Source organism: Ceratotherium simum, chromosome 34 (genome assembly GCF_057802395.1).
Source record: "Ceratotherium simum simum isolate JZ-2026a chromosome 34, ASM5780239v1, whole genome shotgun sequence".
NCBI lineage: Eukaryota > Metazoa > Chordata > Mammalia > Perissodactyla > Rhinocerotidae > Ceratotherium > Ceratotherium simum.
The window spans coordinates 15778300-15801060 of NC_141933.1; the positions used below are offsets into that span (position 1 = coordinate 15778300).

The following is a 22761-nucleotide window of genomic DNA, read 5'->3' on the forward strand; positions in this document are numbered from 1 at the left end:
ATCTTATGGAACACCTGAGATGTGCTAGACACTCTTCTCAACTTTGTATATATGTCAGCTTATAATCTTCTTGAAAGTCCATGAATGTTACATGATATTATTATCTCCCCCTTCAAAGATGAGAAAATGAAGATTGACTAGGTTAAATCACTTCCCTGAATTTGAAGACAATCAATCTGAGTGCACCAAACAAATTTGTAACCATAACACTTCTCTGCACTAAGAAATATATGATAAGTGTGCTTGGAAGTGTGGACTTATAGGTGACCGTGCAGAAGAAAGAATGGATCTATCTCCTTTGGTGGAATACAAAACATTCTCAGGCCATTCTCATGCAAAAGGATGTTTAAATAACAGATTTTAAAGAAAGTTCTTGAAACTTCCTTGAGAAAGATGAAGAAATGAACATGAAATAAAACCAAAATTAAAAATTTAAAATCCCTGTAATATCAAGTGCTATCAAAGAAGTGAAGCAATTGTAATGCTTTGCTATCAGAAATGCCAAATGATATTGAGAAAATGGTTTGGCAGTTTCCATTCAATTAAACATATACTTACCATCTGACCAAGCCATCCAACTCATAGATATTTATCCAAATGAATGAAATTCTATGTTTATGAAAAAAAAATTAGGCAAATGTTTAGATAGGCTTTATTCTTAATATCCAGACACTAGAACCAACACAAATGTCCCTCAACTGGAAAATGGACAAATAATCTGTATTGCCCATATAATGAAACACTACCCAGCAATAAAAAAAGAATTCACTACTGATATGTTATGCATTGAATTGTGCCCCCAAAATTTATATGTTGCAGTCATAATCCCATACCTCAGAGTGTGATCTTGTTTGAATATAGGGTCATTACAGATGTAATTAGTTAAGATAAGGTCATACTGGAACAGGGTGGGCACTGTTGACCTAAACAAGTAGACATCCAGTTATTTATCCAGACAAATGGATTTATTCAGGATCAGCAAGAATTGCAATTCAGGGTCTTTTATCATGATAAGGCATCTGAGAGTTCCCCAGCAGCAAGAGAGGAGAAACTTTTTTATAGAAGGGAAGAGGATTTTGGAGGGCTATTGTAAACAAAGAGTTTGAGGTGTAGTGGCTTTTCATTGGCTGAGTTTTAACAGTCTCTCATTGGCTGAGCTTCTTGCCAGTCAAGAAGAGGAAGTCTTTCTTCTTCCTGTTGGGTTCTGCTACAGACATAAAGCATGAGAGCTCCAATTTTTGCCTCCCAGTTCCAATTTAATGAGGTTTCTCTTTAGTAATTTGACAACTTCTAGTTCAACATGAATGTCCTTCTAAAAAGGGAAAATTTGGAGACATACACACACAAGGAGAACACCCCATAAAGACGGAAGATAGAGATCGGTCTAAGCAGTAGAAGTCAAGGACCACCAAAGATTGCCAGAAAACCACCCAGTAACTAATAGAAAAACATGAAACATATTCTCCCTTACAGCTTTCAAAAGGAACCAACACAACCAACCCTGCCAACACCTTGGTCTCAGTTGTCTAGCCTCCAGAAATGTGAGACAGTAAATTTCTGTAGTTTATGCCATCTAGTTTATGGTATTTTTTATGGCAGCTCTAGGAAATTAATACAGTTAACTATATGGATGGACCTCAAAAGCACCATGCTAGCCAAAAGAAGCAAGATCAAAGGCTACAGATGTTAGGATTTGATTTAAATGTCATTCTTGCAAAGGAAAAAAAATGTGAACAGAAAATAGTTTAGTGTTGCCACAGGCATTTAGTAGGAGAAGGGGTGGACCACAAAGAAGCTCAGAGGTTTTGTCTAGATGATGGAACTCTTCTACATTGTGATTGTGCTAGCGGTTACATGATATAAATCTAACCAAACTGTTAGAACTATACAGTATGAACTGTGGATATTACTGTTTGTAAATTATACTTTAATTAGAAAGTAGGAGGAAAAAAATAACAACAAGTAATACAAAAACATGTGTGTACCCTCAATGTATTCAGCTAGGTCCCCACAGGCAATTTAACTACTTTGTCCCTAGGAAAGTGGGATAAAAGCTATAGATATCCTCATGGGGGTCCTTCCCACAGAGCTCCATGTCTCTATAGCTCGCTCCTGATTCCCATGAATTAGCCTCTAAAATCCCCAATATATTTCAATCTGACATCATTTTAGAAGACATTTGAGTCTTTTTAGCCATCATTTATTGGTCTGAATACTAGCAGTTGTTAGTACATACAGCGCTTTCCTTCCACCCCCAAATCCTGACCTGAGGATTTGCTATGAACCCTAACAATGGCCATGAAGAACACTTTCAGATGAAAATTATATTGACTGACTTTAAAATGATAACCCCTCAGAAAGGTGTTTTATAGAGCTTCTCTCACTTGTTATTAATAGACAAAATTCCTTGAATTATGTGGGGTGGATAATTTTATTTTTTATTTTACAATAAGCAGGTAAGAGACTCCTCCAAGGGGACACAAAGAATGCGTGGTGGATTCAGTATTTGAATACAGGTTCCTGGCTCCATGTTGTGTTATTCCCCTCATATTTACTTGTCATAGAGACCTTGGAAATCTTTCATTGGTACCTAGTAGAGAAATCTTTCATGATACATGTGCATTATTCTATAGCTGAATTTCTGATTTTGGACTCACTAGTCAGGATTGACTGTCCTTTCTTTTCCAGCAGCAAGGTAAGCTTCTATAATCCATATACACTTTTAGTGAGAAGTGTAATTCATGCAAAAGCAAAGGGGCAGCTATACCTACTGTGATTTATTTAAGAACAGAAATAGATTTTTTGAATATTTTGCTACAGTAGTAAGTTGATGCTGGACATAAGTACCAAAACTTCCATCAGTAGGGAGGTTAGTGATACTTCTGAAATATTATCATGCTGCTTTCCTAAAAGAGATAGGTAAAATAAAAATGGATAGATGATGCTCTGATTGAGCAGGCATTAATTTCACCATATGCACTATCTGTTGACCTCTCGGTGAAGGTTAAAAAAAAAAAACGAGAGTGTAAAATAAACCCTGTTAAATTAGCAAGATCTATACTCCACTGTAAACTTTTTCTCGTAATCCTACTCTTATTACTACTAACACATCTATAAATTCTGACAGTGAGGTGGCTAAAAGCACAGGCTATTGATGTGGTCACAGCTGGGTTTGAATGTTAAATCTTGAATTTTCCTCAATTAGATGTTAATTGTGCAGCTTTACATAGTTCCTCAAATTGTCAGTTCTCTTAATGGTAAAATGGGAATAATAATATGGCATTCCTTATAACATTATTGTGATGATTAAACGAAAAGATATATATATATGGATATATAGATATGTATGTATATACATATACTCACACACACATATAAATTCATATAGATCTTAATATGGATTGTAGAGTGCAGTATATTCCACAAGTGGTTGTGATTGTCAAGCTTTGGCAAATATAATGACCATATGGGCTAGGCATGCAAAGGAAATTGTGAAAGGATTAAGAAGGATTAGGAAAACAATAATTAGATGCCCTTCTAAAGGCTTCAAAGTCAAATAAAAAGATTAAAAATACTGTTCTTACACAAGAGCAAGTTCAAATAAAAAATTTTAAAACATATAATTAGCCAAAAAAACAAGTCTGCAGCAAGCAAACTAGGCAATTTTACCCACTGATGTCTGGGATTCCGCTATGTGATAACAGTAATGAAAGAAAGAGTAAATTTAAGAAAGGAAACTCTTTCACCACAAGCTAAAACATAGATTTTAAGGAAGAAATTAAGCAAAAGAATGACCCACATGAAATGAATAGAACATCCACTCATGCAGACAGAGGAGGGACAGACTGAGAAACACTGGAGACACAGAAAATCTCAGTGGACCAAGTGTGTGAAAAAAGGCAAATTGAAGAGGGAGGCTACAACACTAAAAAACTCATCCACACTGGAGCTTTGCATTTCACCAGCCACCTTTCTCAAACAAACCTTGAGGCTATAATTCCCTCTTACTACTAATATTATACCTAACACTAATCAGACTGTGCTAAATACCCAGCATTTTACTCATTGTTTTTGATGAACTATCATTTAATTCTTACAATAATACCTTGAGTTAGTTGTCATTACTCTTTTTGTTTAGTAGATGAAGAAAATCGGGATCAGAGGACTTGGGATAGGACCAATGACTCCTAGGTAGTAAATGGTATGGCTGATATGCACCTCATCCCAGAGCCCAAGCTTTATACTCAACACTGTGCCTTCCCGTCAGAATTGCTTATGCTGGTTGTACACGCCCCTACTACCCAGTTTTACCACCGCATGCACTATGCATATATCTCTCAGTTACGTCTCTGAAATTCCAAACACTGAGTTCAGAACTCTAGAGACATAGAGTAATTGTAATTTGAGTTAAATTCAATTTGACTTAAACACAGTTAAGACCAGTGGACTTGGGAATCGATATGCCTGGGTACAAACCTTGGTTTTGGCAGTAATAATTTTGTAAACTTAAATATATTACTCAACTTCTGTGCTTCATATGTTAAATGGGGCTAATAATTAATGAATTCCATAGGGTTGTTGAGAATAATAAATGAATATACATATAGAATATCTTGAGCAGTTCTTGCACATAAGCAACATAGATTTAAGCATTTACAAGCTCAGGAAAACTGAACTGACAGATACAGTCATTCAAGACATTTCATCTCAACCAAGACATTACATTTTTACATTTCAGTTTACAAATTTACAAAATTTAAAAGTTGGAAAACGATCCATGAAGATCTTTCAGCTTCAAAAGTGTGAAACTCTACAGATAATTTGTGCCTTAAACTTTATTGTCTAATCGATACTGTAGACCTGTAGAATCTTGACATATAAATTATTGCTATAATGAAAATGAATACATATAATATTAAATGAATTTCACTTCACTTTCTTATTTGTTTATCACTTTTCTTTTATTTCTCATTGCTACAGGGCGTCCTGTGATTCCCAAATTTCACCCATGGAGAACAATACAGCAGTGACTGAGTTCATCCTGCTGGGACTAATCAATGCCAGAACTGCAAGTCCCCCTCTTTATAATGTTCACTCTCATTTATCTCATCAATGTGGTTGGAAACCTGGGAATGATCCTCTTGATTCTCTTAGACTCTCATCTCCACATTCCCATGTACCTTTTTCTTAGTAACCTGTCTCTGGTGGACTTTGGTTACTCCACAGCTGTCACTCACAAGGTGATGACTGGGTTCCTGTTAGGAGACAAGGTCATCTCCTACAATGCATGTGCTGCTCAGATGTTCTGTTGCGCAGTCTTTGCCACTGTGGAAAGTTATCTCTTGGCCTCAATGGCCTATGACTGCTAGGCAGCAGTGTGTAAACCCCCACATTACACCACCATCATGACAACAGGTGTGTGTGCTGGTCTGGCTATAGACTCCTATGTCTGTGCTTTCCTGAATGCCTCCATCCACACTGGAACATTTTCAAGCTCTACTTCTCTAGGTCCAATGTGGTTGATCACTTTTTTGGTGATATTCCAGCAGTCGTGCTTTGTCATGCTCTGAGAGACATATTAGGGAGCTGATCCTTGTTGTTTTGGTAAGTTTTAACATCTTTTTGCTCTCCTGGTAATCTTGATTTCCTACCTATTCCTACCTGTACATAGGATTGTCGCCATCCTGAAGATGCCCTCATTTGGGGAATACCTGAAGGCTTTATCCACCTTTATCTCATCTCACTGCAGTCTCCATCTTCTATGGGACAGTCATCTTTATACACTGCCAGCCCAGTTCCAATCATTCCATGGACACAGACAAAATCGCATCTGCGTTCTATGCAATTATCATCCCCATGCTAAATCTTGTAGTCTGAGGAACAAAGAGATCAAGAGTGCTTTCAGGGGGCTGGCCCGGTGGCACAAGTGGTTAAGTGCGCACGCTCCACTGCAGCGGCCTGGGGTTCGCTGGTTTAGATCCCAGGCACGCACGGATGCACCACTTGTCAAGCCATGCTGTCGGGGTGTCCCATATAAAAGGGAGGAAGATGGGCATGGATGTTAGCCCAGGGCCAGTCTTCCTCAGCAAAAAGAGGAGGATTGACAGATGTTAGCTCAGGGCTGATCTTCCTCACAAAAAAATAAAAAGTGCTTTCAGGAGGGTTGTTAAGAAAGCAAAATTGCCTCTAGGCTTCACATCTTAAAGTTATAGGATCCACAATAATCTAGTTTCATTCCTGTCAGATCTTCTCCATGCATTAACTCACATTTTATGGTCCACACTGCATTTAAATTACAGAGGTAATACCCTTTCCTCTTCAAAATCTGTCAACTAGCAAAAAGAAAATAATATTTCCAGATATGTCATGTCTGAATGAGGATGGCCAAAAGGGACCTTAAAATTTTCTAGATCCTGCTTGTCCTAAAACTTATTTATTCATTTGTTTACATTTCTCTATCATATGCCAGTGCAAGCATATTTGTAAAACAGGACTCAAAACCATGAACAGAAGTACATACAAGGATCCCATGTGCGCACATACACACGAGTGGGAAATTTGATAAAAGAGGTAGATGGAATATGGCTATTTTTTAATAAAAACTTGAAATAATTAATTGTAGTAACAGAATATAAATTTATGTCTAACTTATTTTTATTTGTCTAGTTAAAAAGCACTATTGCAAGAGTCCAAAATGAAGAAAAATATGACATAGAGTTTTAATAAAGGAATAAACTTTCTGTTGGCATATTTTTTTCAGAGCTAAGTATAGCATCTTGAAGGAGTTAATATTTCTATCTTCAGTAAGACATTTGGTAGAGAAAGTATGGTCACATAATTTTCAAAAGCAAGAAGACCAGAGTACAAAAATGGGACTGATTGATAATACAGGAATTTTTCAATTTTGCCGTGTATAACTATCAACTCTTCAACTTTAAAAAAAAAAATGCACCAAGTAATGATAATGTTATTCTTTTTGTTCTCTGGACATACCACGAAATGGCTAATGTCACTCATGCATGGATACTTTAGTTTTAGATGAGCTACATCATGTCTTACCACTCTCCTACTCATTCACTCCACTTCATTCACATAGTTCTTTGCTATTCCTGGACAGCTCCAAGCATGCTCCTGCCTCAGAGTCTTTGCACTTGCTGTTGCCAGAGTTCAGAAAGCTCCCTCACTTCCTTCAAGTCTTTGCTTAAGTCTTACTGTATCATAGTCCCTTTACCCCCAATGCACACTGTTCCCTCCTTGCTTTATTCTTCATAGTCCTGATCAGTACTGAACTATTGTTATTATTATTATTAATTTGTTCACTTGTTCATCTATGTCCCTACCAAGAACATGCCCTACACTAGAGGAGTGACTTTGCTTCTTAACTAACAACTTCCCGCCCCAGTACATAAATTTTGGCCTGATTCATACTAATTCCTCAGTAAAAATTTGTTAAATTAATAAATCAATTAACTAATTAAGCTTTGAGTCCAGGAGTCAATATATTTGATCCACTGATCATTTACTTCATTGTCTATTAATTAATTCTTTAGAAAAGAGTTTTAGAGCATTTCGTGGGACGTGACTAGTTTTTTTGTCGATTTTCTCAATCACTACTTGCATTCCCCCACTTTTGGAATAAATTTTTTTTAATTCTTTCCTATTTCAATAAAATTAGAAATATTGAAAATCTCAAGAATTATAAAACTGTGCTTGAATGTCCTGAGAAGGACATGCTGATATTAGTGGGGACACTGTATTGTGACACAAATACTCCCTTCTGGCTCCAAAGTGTATGAAAATGGTGTTTTCTCCTACTGGAAATATTTTTAATAATTATTTTAAATATATTATTAAATTTTAGAATAATTTTGATTTCAAAAAATTTGCTGTGCTATTACAGACAAGTCCTGCATTCCTCTTGCCCAGTTTCCCCTATTGTTAACATCTTACTTTATCATGATACATCTGTCAAAACTAAGAAACTAACATTGGCACATCGTTATTATTTAAAATTCAAGAATTTAATCAGATTTTATTATATTTCAAATAACGTCCTTTTTCTCTTCCAAGATCCAATCCAGGAAACAACATTGCGCAGAGTCCCCATGTCTCCTTAGTCTCCTCTGATCTGTGACAGTTTCTCAGTCTTTATTTTTTTTTTTTTCATTTCCTTAATAGCTTTGAGAAATACTGGTCAGGCACTTTGTAGAGTGTCTTTCAATTTGTGTTTGTTTGATTCTTTTTTCTCATGATTAGACAGAAGTTACAGGTTTAGAGGAAGAATAAGAAGTGCCGTCTCACCACATCCTATCAGGGAATATATGTTACCAGCATGACTTGTCACTGGGGATGTTAACCTTGATCACCCAACCAAGATCTTTTTGCAAGTTTATTCACTGTAAATTTACCTGTTTTCCATGTTCTATACTCTATTCTTTGCAAGCTAGTTGCAAAGTCCAGGCCACACTCAAGGTTGCTGGATAGTACACTTTCCCTCCTGGGGCTGTCGTTAGTGCCCCAGAGTCGAGTCGATTCCAACTCCCAGTGACCCTGTCAACAGCAAAGCAAAATCCTGCCTGGTCTGTTTGCACCATCCTCTCACCTTCCAGCGCTATATCAGACAATGCTCTGCTGCTATTCATCGGGTTTTCATGGCCAATTTTTTTCAGAAATGGGTGACCAAGTCCTTTTTCCTAGTCTGTCTTAGTCTGGAAACCTGTCCACCATGGTTGCCCCTGCTGGTATTTAAAATACTGGTAGCATATCCTTCAGCTTCAGAGCAACATGCAGCTGCCACAGAATGACAACTAACAGACAGGTTGTGTGTTTCCTTGCCTGAGAAAGGAAGCCCAGGACAAGATGGGCCCCTCCTGGGGGAGACCTAAATATATATTTAGAATTCTTCCAAAAGAATGAATAGACTTGTTTGTCTGTTTTATCCACAAGGACTCATTTTTTTTTTTTTTTTTGGTGAGGAAGATCAGCCCTGAGCTAACATCCATGCTAATCCTCCTCTTTTTGCTGAGGAAGACTGGCTCTGAGCTAACATCTATTGCCAATCCTCCTCCGTTTTTTTATTTTTTTTTCCCCAAAGCCCCAGTAGATAGTTGTATGTCATAGTTGCAAGGACTCATTTATTTTTGTTTTACACTTTGGTTATAATTCAGTACTACATTATTTATTTTATTGCTTGACCTGTTCCATCTTTGGCCATTTGGAGCACTTTCAGTTTGACCTCTGTTTCCTTTCAATATGCCCCCATCATTTTGTTTTTCGTTTTGGTTTGGTTTTGTTTTCTTCTTTCTGGAACTATTAGGCACTCTGGGATCATCTTGTATTTTTCCTGTCCCAACCCTAAATTTAGTTAATTGTTAAGAGTCCTACTTCCTTTTGTTAAAGAATGATATCTAAGAAATAAGATCTGAGTGTTGAGTATACTCATTGCTATGAAGGGTCACTTCCAGGCCCTCTAAGTACATAGAGCTATAAAATATAGGTGTGTATATTTGTATCCGTGTATACACAAAAATCTATCATATCTATACTTCTTTCTATATCAATTCAGACACACAAAGAGAAGAAAGAGACAGAGAGAGAGAGAGCACGCTAAACATGACTTCGTACTAAAGTCTCTAATATAATCCACTTTATTTCAGCCCTCTGCATTACTGCTCTGCCAACTCTTGTTTATTTGTTCAACTCCAGTATACAAGTAAAGCCATTCCAAAATTATTAACCAGTACCCCTGTGAGCAACAACTTTACCAATTGGAGTACAGTCTTTTTGTAAAGTTCCTTTAATTTTTAGTCTGTGTAGTGGACAGTTTGCAGTCAACACATTTTTCCAAAATTACTTATGTCAGCCTTTTTTCCCTCCCCTTTCAGTGGGTTAGATTCTTTTGTAAAAGTCTGTATTTCGTCCTGGGGCTCCTCAACCTTCAAGTTGATTTTTTTTACTTGTAAACATTAAAGTTCACTCTTAGTGAGTAATGTACAGTTCTGTAGGTTTTGATAAATACATAAATTCATGTATCTGCCATCCCAATACCATAGAGAATAATTTGAATACTCTAAAAATCCCCCATGTGTTCCTTTATAGACAACAACTCTCCCTTCTCCTAACCCCTGGATACAACTAACATGTGCCCTCCCTATAGACCCCAGCTCTGTGGAACCACAAAAGACCCCAAATAGCTAAAGTAATCTTGATAAAGAAGAACAAAGCTGGAGGCATCACACTTCCTGATTTCAAATTATATTACAAAGCTATAGTAATTGAAACAGTATGAGTCTGACATAAAAACAGAGACATAGAACAATGGAACAGAATATAGCTCAGAAATACATCCACACATATGCAGTCAAGTCACTCTCAACAAAGGTGCCAAGAATAAACAATGGAAAAAGAACAGTCTCTTCAATAAATGGTGTTGAGAAAACTGGATAGACATATGCAAAAGAATGATATTGAACCATTATCTTATACCACACACAAAACTCAACTCAAAGTGGATTAGAGACTTAAACATAAGACCTGAAACCATAAAACACCTAGAAGAAAACACAGGGGAAAAATTCCTTGACATTGGTCTTGGCAATAATTTTTTGGATCTGACACCAAAAGCACAAGCAACAAAAGTAAAAATAAATAAGACTACATCAAACTAAAAAGTCTGCACAGCAACAGAAACAATCACAAAATAAAAAGGCAATGTACCAAATGGGAGAAAATATTTTCAAGCCATATATTCAATAGGTTAGTATCCAAAATATATAATGAACTCAGACAACTCAATAGCAAGAAAAGAAATAATTCTATTAAAAATGAACAAAGGATCTGAATAGACATTTTTTGAAAGAAGACATACCAATGGCCAACAGGTATATGAAAAGATGCCTAAATCACTAATCATCAGCGATATGAAGATCAAAACCACAATGAGTTATCCACCTCACACCTGTTAGGACAGCTATTAGGAAACAGTCAAAAGATAACAAGTGTTGTCCATTCATCTACTGTTGGACACTTAGGTTGCTTTCATATCTTGGCTATAATAAATAATGTTGCAATGAACATAAGGGTGCATAAGTCTTTTCAAATTAGTGTTTTTGTTTTCTTCACATAAATATCCAGAAGTTGATTTGCTGGATTGTGTGGCAGCTCTATTTTTAATTTTTTGAGGAACCTCCACACTATTTCTCGTAGTGGCTACACCAATTTACATTCCCACCAACAGTGCGCATGACTTCCCTTTTCTCCACATCCTCACCAACGCTTGTTATTTTTTGTCTTTTTGACACTAGCCATTCGGACAGGTATGAGATGATATCTTATTGTGGTTTTGATTTGCGTTTCCCTGATGATTAGTAATGTTGAGCATCTTTTCATGTACCTGGTGGCCATTTGTATGTCTTCTTTGGAAAAATGTCTATTCAGGTCTTCGGCCCATTTTTAACTGGATTTTTTTACTTTAAGTTGTATCAGTTCTTTATACATTTTGAATATTAACCCTTTATGTGATAAATTATTTGCAAATATCTTCTCCCATTCAGTAGGTTGCCTTTTCATTTTGCTGCTGATTTCCTTCACTGTGCAAAAGCTTTTTAGTTTGATGTTGTCCCATTTGTTTATTTTTGCTTCTGTTGCCCTTGCCTGAGGAGAAAGATCCAAAAAAATGTCACTAATACTGATATCAAAGAGCTTACTGCTCATATTTTCTTCCGGGAGTTTTATGTTTCAGGCATTATATTCAAGTCTTTAATCCATTTTTACTTTATTTTTGCATTCAGTATAAGATAGTGGTCCAATTTTTTTCTTTTGCTTGTAGTTGTCCAATTTTCCCAACACTATTTATTGAAGTTAAAGAAGATCTATGAAAGAAGATCTATTCTTTCCCCATTATTTTAGATGAATGGATAAAGATGTGGTATGTAAATATATGATGGAATATTGCTAAGCCAAAAAAAGAATGAAATCTTGCCATCTGCAACCACATGGATGGACCTAGAGGGTATTAAGCTAAATGAAATAAGTCAGACAGAGAAAGGCAAATACCATACAATTTTACTTATATGTGGAATCTAAAAAACAAAACAAATGAACAAACAAAACCAAACAGAAGGAAACTCATAGATACAAAGAACAAATTGGTGGTTGCCAGAGAGGAGGGGGTGGGAGGATGGGCACAATAGGTGAAGGGGCTTAAGAGAAATAAAATAAATGTCATAAGAATATAATGTATAGCATAGGGAATATAGTCAATAATACTGTAATAATTTTGAATGATGACGAATGGATACTAGACTTGCTATGGTAATCATTTCGTAATGTGTATAAATGTCAAATCACTATACTGTACACTTCAAATTAATATATTATTGTATGTCAACTATACTTCTAGATGAACGACCTCACTACACTCACTCCCATCGAGCATTCAGTCCAACATCTTGCACACAATCTCCTGCCCTCAACAGGAAGTTGACATACATGAGTAAGAGACCATATTCACACTTCAGTTCCCATGATACTGATCAAATAACATTATCTTGTGTTTGTCATCTTGTCATAGGTGCTTCTCATGAGGATTCTCAAGTGACTTTAATGGAGAACATTTCAGAAGTGACTGAATTCATTCTTCATTTGACCGTCTATATTTTATGTTTTCCATTTCCTACCATCATCTATGCAACATGATTGCACAGCTCAAACTTGTAACAGCCACTCTTGACTGCATCAATAAAAGAGAGATGATTCTGCTTGAGAGATAATTCTGCTGAGATGACCATGAAGAGGAAAGAATGCATCCATCCCTTAGTTCTAAAACAAAAGAGAAAAACCTCCCTAAGTATCCACAGACCAGCTCTTTAGTGGTAAGACAAATGAGTATTTTTTTTAAAAAAATTCCTGGGGAGATTTCCAGGCTCTAAGGAAAGAACTAGATATGAGAATGCTTGCTTGAGGTCTTGGTCACCTAAACCAGAGATTTTAGTGAGGTTTTTATTTGTTGTTGCCCAACTTGGTTGTGGCACCACTGATTTGATGATTGGGGGCTCTTCCCTCTTAGCTTCCATTCCCCATGTCTTCATAAGCACTCTCAGATAAAATATATATAAACATTATCCTCTGATATCTCCAGTGGATCAGGTTAGGCTAATCTGGGATCAGGAGCCTTCTGAGATATCCATTCATATGACACTAACTGTTTCCCCGGAGAGATTTGTTGTGTGAGAAGGTCATTGTCTCTGCCTTGATATTTGCAATAACACAAAGCCCAAGTTATGTTCCACAACCAAGCTCCACAGGTGGGAAGGAGTTTCCAGCATGATGCTTTCCTGGCTGTGGACTTCTGGTCAACATTCTGGGCATGAAGCTTTTCCACACTCCCTCCTTTGTATCCTCATTTGTCTGTACGTATCAAGAAAACATACAATCATAGCCAATTAGAATGGGAAGGGGCTCTAGAAAGTCCAACTGTTTTTATTTTACAAATGAGGAAAATAAAGCCCAGCGAGGTTAAAGAGCTAAACCACAGACACCCTGTTAGCTAGTTATCTTCTTTCCACAGTACTGTGCTGTTCTATAGCACCCAGATTCCCGTGCTCATTACAATCAGGTGTTTTACATAAGTGATTGGAGTGATGGTTAGACTCAAAAAGGTGACTTCACCTCCTAATTCTCTTTTATTTAGAATGTGCTACACGAGGAGCAGTGCAAATATTATAGCTCCCTTTCTGAATTTCAGGGGTTGTAGAACTGTCAGCATCTATTTGGGGAGCCATTTTCTTTAGAAACTTCAAAGTTTGGACATTCAACATTGTTGGCTGAACATCTTGCAGTTACCAAGAAGAGATGAGGTAAACTATGTACAGTAATGGCTCAGATTGCCTGATTTTAAAATGTTAGTATCTTTCATGAATTTTAATAACTTTCATATTCATTGTCACATCAGAGCATAATAGCAGCCTAAGAGGGAAACAGATAATGTTTTTCATCTTATGAATTAAGAAGATCGGGCCAGAAGCAGGCCTATACCCAGCTGATTATCAATAGAACTAGATTAGAATTGATCTTGTGTTTGTAGTACAATCTTAACCACTCCACTAATCCTCTGAATTTCTGGATCAAAAGGAGCCATTCTATATTTAGTACAGATAAGAAATTTCGTCAATATGTTGGCCATTCCTTGTGCCTCAGTAGAAAACAAAAATTAACTTTTTTAAAAAATAAATTTAATCAGATTCACATGGTCATGAATTTGGGCCAAATGTGGCAACTCTACCAAACACGGATATCTAAGAATTGGTGAACCAGTCTGAGGAGGAAGTAACTTCATGGTCAGTAGGGTGTTCTGGCATATTCTAAGTACTTTTATGATCATTTTGTAACACTTCACACACATTTTTTGTTGTAACATTTATCACTTTTGGGGATAATTTTTACATCTGGCTATCTCTACCCCCTTAAAATGTCAGGAATCATGTTATTCATTTTATGACCCCAGTTGCTGGTACACAGCTGGCTTGCATGCAAAGCCAGCTAGGAGGAGAACGAGAAGAGGGAACCAACACTGAATACTTTCCACGTGCCAGACATTGTGTTAGTAGGGCTCCATATGTCATTTAATTTTATCTTTTCAGCTCTGTAAAATAGACACATTAAGTATTACATGAACTAGGTATGTCATAGATAATGAAACTGAGATTTGCAGAGTGTAAATAATGTTCCCAAGGCCACATCCCTTCAAAGTTGCTAATCAGTGAGTGACACCTGGACAAATGGAAAAACATATTATTGTACTATACTCCTGTAAATAGTCACCTGAGGCTCTTCTTCTAAATGGTTGTATTATATCTATAATCTGACACATTTTTCCTCTATTTATTTCAGGGTTCAATTCTATCTGTCTCATTTCTACCAATTATTTTTGCACATTACTCTCTAATTGTAACTTGATCATGCCATGTATTTTACTAATTACTAATAACCATCTGCCTATAATTGCCTGTTTATACTGTTATATTTACCAGTTCATGCTTTTATCCATGATGTATCTTCTGCCTGGTATATTACTAGTAGTAGTAGTAGTAATAGTAGTGATGGTAGTAGTAGTAGTCACAGTAGTTGTAGTAGTAGTCACAGTAGTTGTAGTAGTAGTAATAGTAGAAGTAGTAGCAATAGTAGTGATAAGTCAGACTTCTTGAGTACTTGCTGTATAATTAACATTGTTTTAAGTGTTTTGCATACTCTAAATTATTCTACTCATCTAACTTAGAAGCTCAAAGCTGTTTTTCCCACTCAGAAGATGAAGAAGGTGTAATACAGGAAAGTAAATTAACTTGACCCACTATTTTGAGAAGCCTGCTTAATATTATGGATTTTATACCATACTGCCTGGGTTCAAATCCCATTTCTACCATCAGATTTGTTACTTGGGCAAGTAATTTATCTCTTTAAACCTCAGCTCCAATTGAAGTGAAATGGGTTTCATAATAGTACCTTACTCACAGAATTGCTAAATGTACTAAATGATTTGATATATGTGAACAGCTTATAACAGTTCTTGACACAGAGTAAGTGCTATGTGTTTGCTATTATAACTAACAATCATTGTTATTATTTCTTTAGTCTCCAAGCCACAACTCATGAGTTATCATCTCCAGAAAGCCTTTCTTGATTTGAGCTAACCACACATCCTTTCTACTTTCAAAGAGCCCTTGGCATACCTCTACTTTAGAAATACATTATGATTAACATATATTTAAGATATGGTCTCTCCCACTAGGCTATCCTTAAAGACAAGAGCTATATAATATCCTTAAGTATTGTTAATTCAGGAGAAATGAAGGTGACAAGACTCCAGAGTCAGGAATGTCTCTTGGATTGAGAAAGCCTCTCCTTCTTTAACCACGGCAGCCACAATAAGCTGTCAGCTGAGCTACCACTAGTGGTGAGCACAACCAGATAGACTACGTAATATGGCTGGAGATCTATGGCTTGGTTGTGGGCACAGAATCTCCAGGTGAGAACAAAAGCAACTCTTCCACCTCCCCTCCCCAAAAATAAAGCAAAGACATAGATGATGGTGGAAGAGGGAAAACATCAGCTTATGAGAAAAAATAGACTGTGACATGAAGAGAAAACCATGAAAGTTTCATTCAACCTTTTAAAAAAACTGTCCCTTTAGTTTTAGAGTCATTGAAAGATGCCAAAACATCACTAAGAAGGTGCCAGAAATCCTGAAGTTTCCTTTAAGGGCCAAGGGTTGAAGTGGAGCTCCCAATTAATGGCCTTCATGAATTAGAAAGAAAAGCGTGGATGCCTTTAAAACAGAGCTCTGAATCACTGTATGTCTTCAGCTAGTATGAACAAGCTGGTGAGGGGTCCCTCAGGGATGGCAAATGTATTTGATGGGGCTTGTCAGCATCATATACCAACAACTGACAAAATGTTTCCTATATTAACTTTCTGTTGATTAAGCTTTCTATGTATATCTTAGGCAAAAGTGCTTGTAAGATACAGCAGCAAGTAGTGAAAAAGAGTCCTAATAATGTAATAGAGTATACCATGCAGTGAGCAAGCTGAAACATGGCCCAGAGTCATAATATGTTGCCCTGTGGCAGCTACAGTCAGCAAGGATATTCCAGCATCCTTCTACCCATTCTAGCTGAATAATTTCACTCAACCTACCCCTACCGACCATTTGGTCCAACTTCTTGCACAAGACCTCCTGCCCTCTATAAGAAGCTGACGTACATGAGCAAGAGATCTTGTTCACAATTCGGTTCCCATTATAGGGATCAAACAGCATTATCTTGTGTTTGTCATCTTGTCATAGGTGTCTCTCACGATGATTCCCAGGTGACTTTGATGGAGAACATTTCAGAGGTGACTGAGTTCATTCTTGTGGGGTTGACAGATGCTCTAGAGATGCAGGTCCCTTTGTTTATAATCTTCACTCTCATTTACTTCATCACTCTGGTTGGGAACCTGGGGATGATCATGTTGATTCTGTTGGACTCTCGACTCCACAGTCCCATGTACTTTTTTCTCAGTAATCTCTCCCTGGTGGACTGTGTTTATGCCTCAGCTGTCACTCCTAAGGTAATGGTGGGGTTTCTCACAGGAGATAAGATCATTTCCTACAATGCGTGTGCTGCCCAGATGTTCTTTTTTGCAGCCTTTGCCACCAGTGAAAGTTTCCTCCTGGCCTCAATGGCCTTTGACCGCCAGACGGCAGTGTGTAAACGCCTGCATTACACCACCACCATGACAAGTATTGTGTGTGCCTTACTGGTCGCTGGCTCTCACATCTGTGGATTTTACAATCTTCCATTCATGTTGCCTTCACTTTCCACCTCTCCTTCTGTCATTCCAATGTGGTTCATCACTTTTTCTGTGACATTCCCCCACTACTGGCTCTCTCTTCCTCTGATATCCAAATAAATGAGATTGTGCTATTGACATTGGCAGCGTTCAATATCTTATTCACTATCTTGGTTATCTTGAACTCTTACCTTCTCATTTTTATTGCTATCCTAAGAACCCACTCAGCTGAGGGACAGAAGAAGGCCTTCTCCACCTGTGCATCCCATCTAAGCACTGTTTCCATCTTCTATGGGACAATCATCTTCATGTACTTACAGCCGAATTCTAGTCATTTCATGGACACAGACAAAATGTCATCTGTATTCTATACTATGATCATCCCCATGCTGAACCCTCTGGTCTACAAAGGGACCAGACAAGGACCTTTGTTCCTTGAGGAACAAAGAAGTCAAAAGTGCATTCAAAAATGTATTTGGATGAAATCCAGGCATTTGTGACAACATGGATGGACATTGAGGGTATAATGCAAAGTGAAATAAGTCAGAGGGAGAAGGTCAAATACTGTATGATTTCCTTCATTAAGTAGTAGATAATAACAACAATAAACAAACACATAGAGACAGAGATTGGATTGGTGGTTACCAGAGGGGAAGGGGGGAGGGAGGAGGGCAAAAGGGATAATTCGGCACATGTGTGTGGTGATGGGTTGGAATTAGTATTTGGGTGGTGAACATGATGTAATCTATGCAGAAATAGAAATATAATGATGTACACCTGAAATTTATACATGTTATAAATCAATGTTGCTGCAATAAACAACAAAAAAAATTGTTACCTAGTACTCCTGTGAGCAACAATGTTGCCAACTGGAGTACAGTCTTTTTGTAAAGTTCCTTTTATTTTTAGCCTGTGTAGTGGACAGTTTCCAGTCAACACATTTTTGCAACATTACTTATGTCAGACCTTTTTTCCCTCCCCTTTCAGTGGGCTAGATGATTTTGTAATAGTCTGTGTTTCATCCTGGGGCCCCCCAACATCCAAGTTGATTTTTTTTTTACTTATAAACGTTAAAGTTCACTCTTAATGAGTATGGTACAGTTCTATAGGTTTTAACAAATACATACATTCATGTATCTGCCATCCCAATACTATACATAATAATTCCATCACTCTAAAATTCCCGCACGTGTCCCTTTGTAGACAATAACTCTCCCTTTGCCTAACCCCTAGATACAACTCACTTGTGCCCTCTGTACAGACCCAGCTCTGTAGAACCACAAAAGATCCCAAAGAGCTAAAGCAATCTTGAGAAAGAAGAACAAAGCTGGAGGCATCACACTTCCTGACTTCAAATTATATTACAAAGCTATAGTAATTGAAACAGTATGATTCTGAAATAAAAACAAACATGTAGAACAATGGAACAGAATAGAGAGCTCAGAAATAAATCCACATATGCAGTCAACTGACTCTCAACAAAGGTGCCAAGATAAACAATGGGAAAGGAATAGTCTCTTCAATAAATGATGTTGAGAAATCTGGACAGCCACATGCAAAGGAATGAAATTGGACCATTATCTTATACCACACACAAAAATCAACTAAAAATGGATTAAAGACTTAAACATAAGGCCTGAAACCATAAAATACCTAGAAGAAAGCATAGGGGAAAAGCTCCTTGAGATTAGCCTTGGCAATAATTTTCCAGATTTTACACCAAAAGCACAGAAAACAAAAGTAAAAATAAATAAGACTACATCAAACCAAAAGTTCATGCACAGCAAAGGAAACAATCAACAAGATAAAAAGGCAATACATGGAATGGGAGAAAATATTTTCAAGTCATATATCCAATAATAAGTTAGTATCCAAAACATATAATGAACCCATATACTCAATAACAAGAAAAGAAATAATCCCATTAAAAATGAACAAAGGACCTGAATAGACATTTCTAGAAATAAGACATACAAATGGCCAACAGGTATGTGAAAAGATGCTTAACATCACTGATCATCAGGGAAATGAAAATCAAAACAATGAGTTACCCACGTCACACCTGTTAGGCCAGCTATTGTCAAAGAGTCAAAAGATAACAAGTGTCCATTCATCTATTGTTGGACACTTAGGTTGCTTTTAAATCTTGTCTATTATAAATAATACTGCAATGAACATAGAGGTGCATATGTCTTTGCAAATTAGTGTTTTTGTTTTCTTCAGATGAATACCCAGAAGTGGAATTGCTGGATTGTATGGTAGTTCTATTTTTAATTTTTTGAGGAAACTCCATACTATTTTCCATAGTGGCTACACCAATTTACATTCCCACCAACAGTGCATAAGGCTTCCCTTTTCTCCACATCCTCACCAATAGTTGATATTTTCTGTCTTTTTGATAAGGGCCATTTTGATAGGTGTGAGGTGATATCTTATTGTGGTTTTGATTTGCATATTTCCATGATTGGTGATGTTGAGCATCTTTTCATGTACCTGGTGGCCATTTGTATGTCTTCTTTGGAAAAAATGTCTATTCAGGTCCTCTGTCCATTTTTTAATTGGATTTTTTTATATTAAGTTGTATGAGTTCTTCATATATTTTGAATATTAACCCCTTATTGGATATACCATTTGCAAATATCTTCACTCACTCAGTAGGTTGTCTTTTCATTTTGCTGATAGTTTCCTTCGCTATGTCAAGCTTTTTAGTTTGATGTTGTCCCATTTGTTTACTTTTGCTTTCATTGCCCTTGCTTGAGAAGAGCGATCCAAAAAACGATCACTAAGACAGATATCAAAGAGCTTACTGTCTATATTTTCTTCTAGGAATTTTATGTTTCAGATATTACATTCAAGTCTTTAATCCATTTTGAGTTTACTTTTGCATATGGTACAAGATAGTGGTCCAATTTCATTCTTTTGCAAGTAGTTGTCCAATTTTACCAACACCATTTATTGAAGAGACTGTCTTTTCCCCATTGTTTTACATGAATGGATAAAGAACATGTGGTATGTGTGTACATACACACACACACACACACACACACACATATATATATATATAATGGAATATTACTCAGCCAAAACAATGAAATCTTGCCAATTACAACAACATTGATGGACCTAGAGGGTAGTATGCTGAGTGAAGTAAGTCAGACATAGAAAGGCAAATACCACATGATTTCACTAACATGTGGAATCTAAAAAACAAAACAAATGAACAAATAAAACCGAACAAAAGGAAACTCATAGACACAAAGAACAAATTGGTGGTCACCAGAGAGGAGGGGGTCAGGAAAATGGGCAAAATGGGTGAAGGGGATTAAGAAGTATAAAATAAATAAGTCAAGAGGAGGTAATGTGAAGCATAGGGAATATAGTCAATAATATTGTAATAACTTTGTATGGTGACAAATGCGTACTAGACTTGCTATGGTGATCATTTTGTAATGCATATAAATGTCAAATCACTAGGCTGTACACCTGAAACTAGTATCATACTGTATGTCAACTATACTTCTAGATGAACGACCTCACTCAGCTCACTCCTACCCAGCTTTCGGTACAACATCTTGCACACGAGCGCCTGACCTCGACAGGAAGCTGACATATGTGAGTAAGAGACCCTATTCACACTTCAGCTCCCATGATAGTGATCAAATTGCATTATCTTGTGTTTGCCATCTTGTCATAGATGCTTCTCATGACGATTCCCAAGTGACTTTTTTTTTAATGAAATTTGAACTTTAAAGATTTTATTTATTTATTTCCCCCCCCCCAAAGCCCCAGTAGATAGTTGTATGTCATAGCTGCACATCCTTCCAGTTGCCGTATGTGGGACGCGGCCCCAGCATGGCCGGAGAAGCGGTGGGCGCCAGGGATCCGAACCCGGGCTGCCAGCTGCGGAGCGCGTGCACCCAACCGCTAAGCCATGGGGCCGCCCCCCCAAGTGACTTTGATGGAGAACATTTCAGAGGTGATTGAACTCATTCTTCATTTGACAGTCTTGTATTTTTTTCTCATGGGCTGATGTTTTCCATTTCCTACCATCATCTATGCCACATTATTGCACAGCTCAAACTTGTAACAGCCACACTTGACTGCACTGATAAAAGATAGATAATTCTGCTTGAGTCTTTGGGGTCTGAGATGACCATGCAGAGGAAAGAATGGATCCATCTCTTAGTTCTAAAAAAAAAGAAAAAAAATCTCCCTAAATATCCACAGACCAGCTCTTTAGTAGTAAGACAAATGAGGGTTTTTTTAAAAGAACAATTCCTGGAGAGATTTCTAGGATCTAAAGAACTAGATATGAGAAAGCTTGCTTGAGTTCCTGACATCACCTAAGCCGGAGATTTTAGTGATATTTTTATTTTTGTTGCCTAACTTGGCTGTGACACTGCTGATTTGATGCTTGGGGGCTCTTCTCTCTAAGCTTCCATTCCCCATGTCTTCATAAGCACTCTCAGATAAAATACATACAAACATTATCCTCTGATATCTCCAGTCAGGTTCAGGTTAGGCTAATCAGGCACCAGGAGCCTCCTGAGATATCCATGTCTATGACACTAAATGTTTCCCCTGAGATTTGTAGTGTGAAAAAGCCGTTGTCTCTGCCTTGATATTTGCAAGAACACAAGCCCAAGTTATGTTCCACAACTGAGGTCCACTGGTGGGGAAGGAGTTTCTCCAGCATGATGCTTTCCTGGATGCGGACTTCTAGTTAACAATCTGGGCATGAAGGTTCTCCACACTCCCTCCTTTGTATCCTCATTTGTTTGTTCCTAGAACCAAAGTAAGTATCAAGAAAACATACAATCATAGCCAATTAGAATGGGAAGGCACTCTAGAAGGTCCAATCATTTATATTTTACAAATGAGGAAAATACAGCCCATAGAGTCTAGACCACAGACACCCTGTTAGCTAGTGGTCTTCTTTCCACCGCACTGTGCTGTTCTAAAGCACCCAGATTCCCATACTCATTACAATCAGGTGTCTTATATAAGTGGTTGTGGTGATAGTGAGATTCAAAAGGGAGACTGCACCTCCTAATTTTCTTTTATTTAGAATGTGCTACAAGAGGAGCAGTGCAAATAGCTCTGCCTTTCTGAATTTCAGGGCTGTAGAACTTTCAACATCTATTTGGGGTTCTCAAATATAAAGCCATTTTCATTAGTAACATCAAAGTTTGGACATTCAACATTTTTGGCTAAACATCCTACAGAAACCAAGAAGAGATGAGGTAGACTATCTAAAGTAATGGCTGATTTTAAAATGTTAGTATCTTTTATGCTTTTAACGAACTTTAATATTCATTGTCACATCAGAGCAGAACAGGAGCCTACAGGGGAGATAAAGAATGTTTTTCATCTTATGAATTAAGAAGATCAGGCCAGTGGCAGGCCTACACCCAGATGATTATCAATAGAACTAGG

At 37.2% G+C, this 22761-nt stretch overlaps 2 pseudogenes; both read left to right on the forward strand.

The window, feature by feature from the left end:
* Positions 1-5008: 5008 nt before the first annotated feature.
* On the forward strand, positions 5009-5877 carry LOC147912589 (olfactory receptor 5B2-like; annotated as a pseudogene).
* A 10989-nt stretch (positions 5878-16866) lies between these two features.
* Positions 16867-17808, forward strand: LOC101398806 (olfactory receptor 5B12-like; annotated as a pseudogene).
* The last annotated feature ends 4953 nt before the right edge of the window (positions 17809-22761 follow it).